At 38.5% G+C, this 11,619-nt stretch overlaps 1 long non-coding RNA gene across 1 annotated transcript; it reads right to left on the bottom strand.

The window, feature by feature from the left end:
* Positions 1 to 397: 397 nt before the first annotated feature.
* On the bottom strand, positions 398 to 2,318 carry LOC138930058 (uncharacterized). Its single transcript, XR_011446088.1, has 2 exons — positions 2,017 to 2,318; positions 398 to 1,601 (listed from the first exon to the last, which is right to left on the bottom strand). It is a non-coding gene; the product is annotated as an uncharacterized lncRNA (long non-coding RNA).
* Positions 2,319 to 11,619: the final 9,301 nt, after the last annotated feature.

Consider the following 11,619-nt stretch of genomic DNA (forward strand, 5'->3'; position numbering starts at 1 on the left):
TATAATCAATGATAGTGTTAAAGCAAGGTTGTAGAATTTCTAGCTTTTGTATTTTCATGATATCCATAAATCCCAATGGATGGTTTATGTAAGAATTATGATTTCAACTTATATTCAGCATCACTCAACTATATAGGAATTTGGTATATTGCTGAGCAATGGTGCTGGGGATTTCCCCCACTTTCTTATGTAAGTGAAGGAAAAAAAAAAGAACAAACAAAGGAATTTCCTAAAAGCGCACTATTAAAAGGCCATTTTACTGAGCAGTTAGTTGGAGCTTAATAGCTCCTTGCTGAAATGCCAGAAATTGCTCTGCAGTTTTGAAATCCCACTGAATAAACACCTTCCTTTTGTACCTGTCCCATCACTGAGAGATCCAGACCTATTGCCAGACACATTCTGAAGAGTATTTCTTTATTTTAAAATTCCTTTTTAAATGCATACAACAATCAAAGGTAAAAACAAACAAACAAACAAAAACAACAAAAAACTTCACAAAAACAATATAGGGCTTAACAGTTCAGAACTCAGCCATGTGGAAATTAGGCATTACTCTCAGTACAATTTTCAAATCATTTTGAAAAGTGTAGGGAAGAGTATGCACTTATAACCCCATTTCCTGGTTTATCCCTGATGCTATGCTCTTTTCTGTACCCCAAGAGTCAGTCAAGGAGCATACTTTGGCTCTTTCTTATGCCACAGTGCCACTACTCCGCCCCCAAAGTCACTGCAGTTTCCTCCAAAAAGAAGCTATTGATTTGATACAGTGTAAAGGATAGAAGCAACAAAGTAGTTTGAGAGAGGGTTGTAATGCAGAAAATGAGAGAAAGCTGTACCTTCCTGGAATAATGGTAATAAACAACACGGTCCCTGTTTTTTGACAGAGTTCAGAGGAGATCAGAGCAGGGGTTGATTGGGGCATTGACCCTATTGTGAGTGCCAGGAAGTGGGCCCTAATTTGATAAATGACCATGGTTTTATATAACATCATGGATTTGTCATATTTGATCATTTGCTGCTCTAAGACTCAAACAAACCATTACCACAATAAACAGTCCTTTGAAAGCATGGCTGTTCTTGGCAATATAAGCAGATGCAACAAGGGCAAGATCTTTCAGCAGCTCCACTCCTTATAGCAGCCAAACAGATGCATTACCCACCTAAGACATCCTCTGTTCCTTTGTGCTGGAGAAGGCAATGGCACCCCACTCCAGTACTCTTGCCTGGAAAATTCCATGGACGGAGGAGCCTGGTGGACTGCAGTCCATGGGGTCACTAAGAGTTGGACACGACTGAGCGACTTCGCTTTCACTTTTCACTTTCATGCATTGGAGAAGGTAATGGCAACCCACTCCAGTAGTCTTGCCTGGAGAATCCCAGGGACAGGGGAGCCTGGTGGGCTGCCATCTATGGGGTCGCACAGAGTCAGACTGAAGCGACTTAGCAGCAGCAGCAGCAGAAGCCAGATCTGGGACTGTTTAATAACATGAATGATTACACACTAACATTTTCGTGGAATCTTGTCAGCAGTGCAATAAAGACTTCTGTGCTGCAGAAGGGGAGGTAACAGCTCAGGATGCTTTATTTCATGTTCAGCGTCCCTTCAAAAGAAAGAGAAAATATTAAAAACAAAGCCCAGCAATGGAAATGATTGGCAAAATGAGAAATATCTAGAAGAGAGAAGATTTAAACTCTCTAGAGTGTTTCCATTTTGAAAAGAGAGGAGGGATTGGGGAAGTCAAGAAGGAGCATGATTAATGATAGAGGGATAGCTGAGTGGTAACTTTATTTATGCTTTCCTATGATGTGGGAATAAGAGAATATTTTGTGAAATTAAACAACAATCATCCTGGAAAAAGTTCAAAGCCAATCATTTTCCATGTGTCACATGAAATAAATGAGGGCATCTATGTCACCCAGAATGTCAACATGGTTTTTTTTTTTTTCCCCTTTCGCTAAGTTTTCCTTAGATAAAGTAAATGCCTTGAGCAGGTACAGTAGCAGGGATAAACTTACCAGGGCCATTAATCTTCATGCCTCAGGGTGGTCAGTTCATCCTTGAAGTGGTCAAACTGTAAAATTTCTCCAGTGGACTCAGTCCTTTCTAGGAATGTCAAGACCGGCTCAACAAGCAGGGTTTCAGAAAGCATGATACAGCAAGAGAATGAGAAACCAGACACAAAAATTCAGTGAAAAGCAAGGATCAGGGGACCAACACTGCTCCAAAGTGAAGGTGCCAAAACTGAATCCTAGCCAGTCTATTATACTCTCAGTCGTGAATGAAAGAATATGCAGGGAGTTAAGCTATAACTCATGTGGCCTTCAAGGCCAAAGAACAAAATGATCATTAACCACTGAGTAACTAAGAAACAGTAATCAATAACAAATCAGTAACTAAGACTAATATTCTTATTTATAAATTTTCCACCTATATGTAAAACATGTAACTCTGAGATGCCAGTTGAGAAACAGTCTTGTTTTCAAGATTACGAACTGTTCTCTCCGGACTTGTTCCAAGCGTCTCATGCCTTATAGCATCCAGTTTACCAATAATTATAAATTTCTTTTGCGGCCCTTGCCAGGGCCTGCTTTTCTTTTATTCTTCCTGTCTCCTACATAGGAACATTTCATCTCCTTTAGGAACTTGGTAACAATAGGCCCCTGCTATATTTTTATTCTCAACTTGGATTACTATGTTTATTTGCTTACTGCTCATGTTTACTAGACTGAAAGTTCTATGAAGTGGATCACATCACTGAGGTTTGCTGCTGATTCCCCAGTGCATAGTAGACCCTCAATAAATATTCACTGAAAGACTTAATAAATAATGAATGATCTCAACACATGGTGGCATAAGACTGCCGTCACATTATATTGTAGTAAAACACAGATGTATTTCTTTATCACCTTTTTTGGTGCACCTGCTCAAAATATCCTGAAGTCTTTTAGTAAAAAGCACAAAAAAGTGCTTAACGCCTGTACAAGTGTATCTTGGAATTAATAAAGTGTGGTGAAGGAGCTGTCATCACACCTCTTACAATCATATTTTCGCCTGTCTTGTATGTTGGCAACTGGAGCCTGATAGGCAGTATTTATCAATGAAGAAAATTCATCAGCACCAGACTTGCTTTGGACAATCTGTTTTGCACCTTAAAAATATTTTAAAAATAGGCACACATCTGCATTTGTTCATTCAGCTGTAATTCTCTTTCACTGGGCCAGGTTCAGCAAAAGGGTAACAGGGAGATGCTTTTTGTTCTTTGAATTTCAATGATTGAACAACCATTTCTATTGTCTGCTTTCGAGTCTTAACAAATATTGTAGCTACAGCCATAATTACTAGATTTCGTTTTTATTCTGCTGAACTATTTTTATTGAAGAATGCCAAGCACAGGCAAGATTACATACAAATATTGAATTTAAATAATGTATCTCCATAATTCAGTAGACAAAAGGAAAACATTAATAATGAAAAAATAAAGCAACTGATTTCCCTTGACATTTGCATTTTGCCACTCACAGTCTCATTCTAGAATCATGCCAAAGTTATCATTGTTTCACATGTGTTAATATGAGAGCTACTTGATTTCCCAGTGAAAGATTTCAATGATCCACTTTCATTCTGTTTCATTACAAGGGAAATTAAGAGCATTTGTTGTGTATAATAACTCTCTTATAGTGTCCTCCTCCTACTTTTTATTACAAAAGCCAAAAATGTGTGGTTATCTCTTCTGACATCAACCAGAATGGGACCAGACTACACTGCAAATGAAGTGGTTTCAGTTTTTCCCTTCATCTTATTTAGGAGAATGCTAAGATTGTCTTTGAAGCTAATGATGGCCTAAAACTTGTTTTCGGAATTATCTATGCCCCATTTCCAGAATTTTTAAGGTAGAATGCCTTTGTAGAATTGGTGAGCTCTATGGTGGCTGCTTACTAGTGCATATTCTTTTCATATAATGTCTCATTTAAAGCCCACGGTGAACTTATGGGGTATATACTATCTCCATGCATAGATGAGAAAACTGAGGTCTGGGAAGTGAAGTGACTTGTCCAAGGTCAATAAGTGGTGGAGCTGGGATTAAAATTCAAATTTGTTGCTGAAGCTTGTGCCCCTAACCACTATGATACACTGTAAGCATGGCTTTTATATATCCTGGGAAGTTGACACTTAGAAGCAGATCTCATGAACAGCTCCATAAATGGAGCTTACAAATATAAATTTTAAATAGGAGGACCTTTGCTCATCATCTCTAGCTGCCTGCCCAGATGAGGGTTATTCAGCTGTACAAACATATGAATTCAACTTTTTACTTTAAACTCCTTTAGTAATTCAACCAAGAAATTCCCTCTATAGTGTATTCACCAACCACTAAGGGAAAAATCAAGCACAATACAACTCTTATTGATTAAGCACTCTATACAAACTGAGAAGTGGTTCAGAATATAGAGTGCTAATGTTTATATTTAGATACCTGAAACAAGTGTTCAAGTGCATAAATGCCTATTTCAGTGCCCTGTGAGAGACTGCCACCAGACCTGCATGGCTGAATTTGGAAAAGATTATGGATAATATATTCATGCACTCATTTGTAAGAAAAGTTATACAGTGCTAGGTAGCAAGAAGAAATACAAGAGGCAATGAGGGGAGCTAATCTTTGAAAACACATATAAACATACAGGAAGTGTTAATCAATTTTTATAAAGTACGTTGATGGCATCAGGACATTGAGACGTTAAGAAGGCCCAATATAATGGTTAAAGTTCAGGAACAGAAAGCAGAAAGAAGTTTCTGTCAGAAGACAGGGAATTGAGATAACAAGATGAAACTGAAAAGTGTAAGACATCATCTGGAAAGGGGAAAGAGGACAAGGTAGGAATGAAGTATTGCATTAGTTTCCCTTAATTTCAGTGGGAAAGAAGCTGTAAATTTACCTATTAGTGTTAATGCTGTATCATCTTGATACCTCTGTATGTGAGTAGTGAGATGCTATATCATGGTGAATAAGAATGTAGCATGGGGAAGGGGGAAGAACGTGGATTTAGAAGCAGAGTCCCTCAGATCAAATCCTAGTTCTGTTGTTTACTAGCTGTGTGAACCTGGGTAAATTACTTTACATTTCTATGCCTCATTTTTCTAATCTGTAAAATGAGAACATCAATAGTATTTATCTGGTTGGATTTTTATAAGAATTAGAATAATGTGATTAATGATTAATCACTTAACATAGTGTCTAGCACACATAAAGAGCTTAATAATTGCCAACTGTTTTCTGTTGTACATTTTTAGCACAATGTGATCCATATGTCTGTAGCATTGTTAACCACAACAGTGTATTCTGATGATGAATTCCCTGATGGCTGGGCCTGGATGAGTTGCCCATTATTGCAAAATGCCCTTTTCACGAACTTTCTTTTGAACTTTGGTGAATGGGATTTATATACCAAGAGGGTGAGGACAGAGTTGACTGTGTTTGGAAATGGGTTGGACTATTAACATGGAAGCTTTCAGGTCAGAAAACTCTGGGGTTCTTTTGTGATTGTTTATTCTTTTCAGTACATTGAAAAATGCCTACTTCCTTAGCCTTGATCCCAGTCCAGGATATATTTCCCTTGTATATCTAGAGGCACTGAGAAGGGATTTTGGAACTGGGTAAAGAGATGAGAGAGGCAAGCCAAGCTAAGCCTACAGTGCTGGCAGGGAAACATGATTGCATTGATGACTTCAGCACTAGAGGAAAGATCCAGTTTCTGTTTGATGAGAACTATTTGATGGCTTTTTGCATGGTTGAAAAATAAAACCCAATCTGTCATATTTCTGAATTTCTTTTAACAGCTTAATTCTCCACTCTGTGCAAACCAAATTCCTTATGGTAACTTTAATGTTCATTTCAGATGTAAGTCATGATATCAAATAATTTTCTCTGGAGTAGAAGTCCAACCCAGAAACCGGAAATAAAATATTGATTTGATATGATGCTAATGAGTCAGCCTAAGAGACATTGATGTACTTGGTACTTAGCAATTATAATGGCTAAAATGCATAGTAAATAGTGTCTAAAGTTGTTTGAATCAGTTGAATGAGAATCTGAAAGCTCAGGATTAATTGTTCCATTGTATGGATAGTGATACTGGCATTTAAAACCTGTAAGTCCAAAGGTGACTTAGCATGATGAGTGTCCTTTGCTTTACCTGAATCTGAAGATAACATGTTAAGTTAGTTTGGGGCTTCTTGAGGCCCAAGGTTGCAGAAGTGGGGGGTGTTATAGACATGGTCAGGCATCTCTGTTGAGGCTTGTTTTCAAGATTCAAATGTTCATTTTTGCATCCTAGCTCTCTTAAAACTGAATTAATCAATGGCTTCCCGTTATTATTGACTGGCTACTGAATAGCTCTTGGCAACAAACTGGAAGGCTTAGATAACAAAGGCGGAAAAAAAAAATTACATGTGGCAATATTGTGATTTGTAAAAAGGCCTCCTCAGCTGTTCCATGACTTCTGGGATTCATACTTACCTTGATGTCTTTGGATTGTTTAACATGGGGTCTCAACGAAGGTTTAAAAATACATTCATGCTTTGTGTTTCCAATAAAAAGTTGATATCGAATTGTCTTCCAAACCCAACACACTTTATTTTTCTAAAATATTTGGAAGGCTTTTGAAACAATTTTTGTGGGTGGTTTAAAAAATGCAAGCAATAACATAAACCCACATTCATGTTGACAAAAACCCCACTTCCATACCAGTTTTTGGAAGATAAGATTGCTATGTGCTCATGAGTCAAAAGTTGGGAACAATACTCCACCTACGTGGGTATAGAGGCACTAAGTGTATTGATGGAGATGTCTGGTCTTTTTGGAATGCTAGTTGATCTAAGAATCACCTGTTTTCAAAATTGTATTAGTTCCCCAAACCATATTTTTTCTAATTGTGTACTGTGCTGTGCTCAGTTGATAAGACATGCTAGTCTGAACATATATTCTATCCTGGAGCAATTATTTTTCTCTTAATATTCTGGGTACTTGTGATGATATTGGTGCTTTATACAGTGGTAACAATGTGTTTAGAATGTATGTGAATGGTGGCTTGTCATGGACAAAATGGTGATCACCCAGTCTAATATGTCTCTGTTGTTATTGTCTATCAAAGGTATGTTTACCTATAGTAGTTAGAATTATCAGATACTATGTTATAAATTCAGAGAAGGCAATGGCAACTCACTCCAGGACTCTTGCCTGGAAAATCTCATGGATGGAGGAGCCTGGTAGGCTTCAGTCGCTAAGAGTCGGACACGGCCAAGCAACTTCACTTTCACTTTCACTCTTTCACTTTCATGCATTAGAGAAGGAAATGGCAGTGTTCTTGCCTGGAGAATCCCAGGGACGGGGGAGCTTGGTGGGCTGTCTGTGGGGTTGCACAGAGTTGGACACGACTGAAGTGACTTAGCAGCAGCAGTGGCAGCATGTTATAATTTGTTTATGGTTCCATGATCTTACTCACTAGTTTTTAAGTCATACAAGAATGAAATATCCTATATGTTTTGTTCTCCATTTTCTTTTTAGCACCTAGCACAGTACCTAACTCATAGTGGATATTTGATAAATATTTGTAGAATAAATAATGAATGAAGTGCTTTATATCAAAGGTTCCATAAGGTGCTGCCTCACAAAATATTTTTAGATTATATTTATTGCTGTAATCAATATTTGTCTAAAACATGAGATCATTTACAGTTTGAAAGTGAAAGTGAAGTCGCTCAGTCGTGCCTGACTCTTTGCAACCCCATGGACAGTGGCCTGCACCAAGCTCCGCCGTCCATGGGATTTTCCAGGCAAGAGTACTGGAGTGGGTTGCCATTTCCTTCTCCAGTGAATCTTCCCGACCCAGGGATCGAACCCAGGTCTCCCGCATTGTAGACAGATGCTTTACCGTCTGAGCCACCAGGGAAGACATATTTGGCCTTGGAATACGGAATGAAGCAGGGCAAAGACTAATAGAGTTTTTCGAAGAAAATGCACTGGTCATAGCAAACAACACAACACAAGAGAAGACTCTACACATGGACATCACCAGATGGTCAACACCAAAATCAGATTGATTATATTCTATGCAGCCAAAGATGGAGAAACTCTATACAGTCAACAAAAACAAGACCAGGAGCTGACTGTGGCTCAGATCATGAACGCCTTATTGCCAAATTCAGACTTAAATTGAAGAAAGCAGGGAAAACCACTAGACCATTCAGATATGACCTAAATCAAATCCTTTATGATTATACAGTGGAAGTGAGAGATAGATTTAAGGGCCTAGATCTGATAGATAGAGTGCCTGATAAATTATGGACTGAGGTTCATGACATTGTACAGGAGACAGGAATCAAGACCATTCCCATGGAAAAGAAATACAAAAAAGCAAAATGGCTGTCTGGGGAGGTCTTACAAATAGCTGTGAAAAGAAGAGAAGCAAAAAGCAAAGGAGAAAAGGAAAGATATAAACATCTGAATGTAGAGTTCCAAAGAATAGCAAGAAGACATAAGAAAGCCTTCTTCAGTGATCAATGCAAAGAAATAGAGGAAAGCAACAGAATGGGAAAGACTAGAGATCTCTTCAAGAAAATTAGAAATATCAAGGGAACATTTCATGCAAAGATGGGCACAATAAAGGACAGAAATGGTATGGACCTAACAGAAGCAGAAGATATTAAGAAGAGGTGGCAAGAATACACAGAACTGTACAAAAAAGATCTTCATCACCAAGATAATCACGATGGTGTGACCACTCACCTAGAGCCAGACATCCTGGAATGTGAAGTCAAGTGTGCCTTAGAAAGCATCACTATGAACAAAACTAGTGGAGGGGATGGAATTCCCGCTGAGCTATTTCAAATCCTGAATGATGATGCTGTAAAAGTGCTGCACTCAGTATGCCAGCAAATTTGGAAAACTCAGCAGTGGCCACAGGACTGGAAAAGGTCAGTTTTCATCCAATCCCAAAGAAAGGCAATGCCAAAGAATGCTCAAACTACCACACAATTGCACTCATCTCACACGCTATTAAAGCAATGCTGAAAATTCTCCAAGCCAGGCTTCAGCAATACATGAACCGTGAAGTTCCAGATGTTCAAGCTGGATTTAGAAAAGGCAGAGGAACCAGAGATCAAATTGCCAACATCCGCTGGATCATCGAAAAAGCAAGAGAGTTCCAGAAAAACATCTATTTCTTCTTTATTGACTATGTCAAAGCCTTTGACTGTGTGGATCACAATAAACTGTGGAAAATTCTGAAAGAGATGGGAATACCAGACCATCTGACCTGCCTCTTGAGAAACCTATATGCAGGTCAGGAAGCAACAGTTAGAACTGGACATGGAACAACAGACTGGTTCCAAATAGGAAAAGGAGTACATCAAGGCTGTATATTGTCACTCTGCTTATTTAACTTATATGCAGAGTACATCATAAGAAACCCTGGGCTGGATGTTGGAATCAAGATTGCCAGGAGAAATATCAATAACCTCAGATATGCAGATGACACCACCCTTATGGCAGAAAGTGAAGAGGAACTAAATAGCCTCTTGATGAAAGTGAAAGAGGAGAGTGAAAATGTTGGCTTAAAGCTCAACATTCAGAAAACGAAGATAATGGCATCTGGTCCCATCATTCATGTGAAATAGATGGGGAAACATTGGAAACAGAGTCAGACTTTATTATTTTGGGCTCCAAAATCACTGCCCATGGTGACTGCAGCCATGAAATTAAAAGATGCTTACTCCTTGGAAGAAAGGTTATGACCAACTTAGATAGCATATTGAAAAGCAGAGACATTACTTTGCCAACTAAGGTCCGACTAGTCAAGGCTATGGTTTTTCCTGTGGTCATGTATGGATGTGAGAGTTGGACTGTGAAGAAAGCTGAATGCCGAAGAATTGATGCTTTTGAACTGTGATGTTGGAGAAGATTCTTGAGAGTCCCTTGACTGCAAGGAGATCCAACCAGTTCATTCTGAAGGAGATCAATCCTGGGATTTCTTTGGAGGGAATGATGCTGAAGCTGAAAAACCAGTACTTTGGCCACCTCATGCGAAGAGCTGACTCATTGGAAAAGACTCTGATGCTGCGAGGGATTGGGGGCAGGAGGAGAAGGGGACGACAGAGGATGAGATGGCTGAATAGCATCATTGGCTCGATGGACGTGAGTCTGAGTGAACTCTGGGAGTTGGTGATGGACAGGGAGGCCTGGCATGCTGCGATTCATGGGGTTGCAAAGAGTCAGACACGACTTAGCGACTGAACTGAACTGAACTACACCCTTTGTTACTCACCTTAAATCCTATACAACATCTTTGTAAATGGTTCCTTTTTTGAACTCTTCTTAAATTACCCAATTTGAGTGCTCCATTAGTAGCTGCCTGGAATCTTACTGTTATGGCATATAATGTCCGTTTTAATCCACTCCTTACCTACCAATCTCCTTTAGTCACTACTCTTGTACCTTCTATTCCCACAACGACAAACTACCTGTATTCCTAGAAGGCCCTGTACATGCCCCTGTACTTTTGCATGCTCTGATCCTTCTGCTTAAAATGTTTATTCATCTGTGAGTCTATCTAGATCTCAACTCAATATGAAAGACTTATCTTGAAAGTTTCTCTGGTGCCCTAGTCCCAAGTCAGGTTTTGCTTGTCACTGTGACACTACTTATACTAATATACTTATTATTATAATTATCTGTTTTCATGTCTATGTCCATGGCTAGATGATGAATTGCTTGGGCATATAAACTGTGCACTATTCATTTCTGAAACCCTAGAGCTTGATAGTGTTTAGTGTTATGTCTGTTTAGTCAGAGAGCATTGAGTACTGAGTACTATACCATGAAATATTGATTCCTCCTAACAGTCCCAAATAATAAAGTAGAAGAAGATTCAGAAAAAAATGAAATTGGAAATTAAAGCATTTGGTGAAGTGCCTTTACATATTATATTCATTTGTATATATATGCACTGACATCTTCTTTGAATAGTGACAACCTATACTGTCTTACTCTATGTATTCCATTGTAATCATTGTGACCCTACCATTGGGGTTTGCTGCATTGTCCTTCAAAAAATAAAACAAAATTTTAAATTTTATTTTCTCATAAATTAATTCTTACTGCATTGCTCATGGAGTATAAATGGAAATCATACCAGTTGGTAAAGGTATCTATTTAATTCAGGAACTAAAGAAATAAACTCAAGGTAGCATTAAAATTTAACTAAATAGCCCCTGATGCAGACTGAGGTCAGTACCTTATTTATCACTGAAAGGTTATTGACCTTGGTCTGCATCATGGTCCACTTTAACTGATGAGTCATCAGAGATTACCATTGACTGAAAGTCAGTATCCAACAATCCCTAAAATACTTGAGTATTTAATATTTCTAGTGCACAGTTATCCATTAAATGGCCAAGCTTTCTTTAAGGAAGGCTTAATGAATAATTCAAGTATTTGTGCTATTATTTCTATGGTAGAATTTTGTATTACAGGAAGCCTATCATTCAAAAGCAAGGACAGAGAGGATCTACACTCTTTATTCTGGGTGTCTCATTTTTACTATTGTAACCCTATCACTAGGGCT

The sequence above is a fragment of the Ovis canadensis genome, chromosome X (assembly GCF_042477335.2).
Source record: "Ovis canadensis isolate MfBH-ARS-UI-01 breed Bighorn chromosome X, ARS-UI_OviCan_v2, whole genome shotgun sequence".
Taxonomy (NCBI): domain Eukaryota; kingdom Metazoa; phylum Chordata; class Mammalia; order Artiodactyla; family Bovidae; genus Ovis; species Ovis canadensis.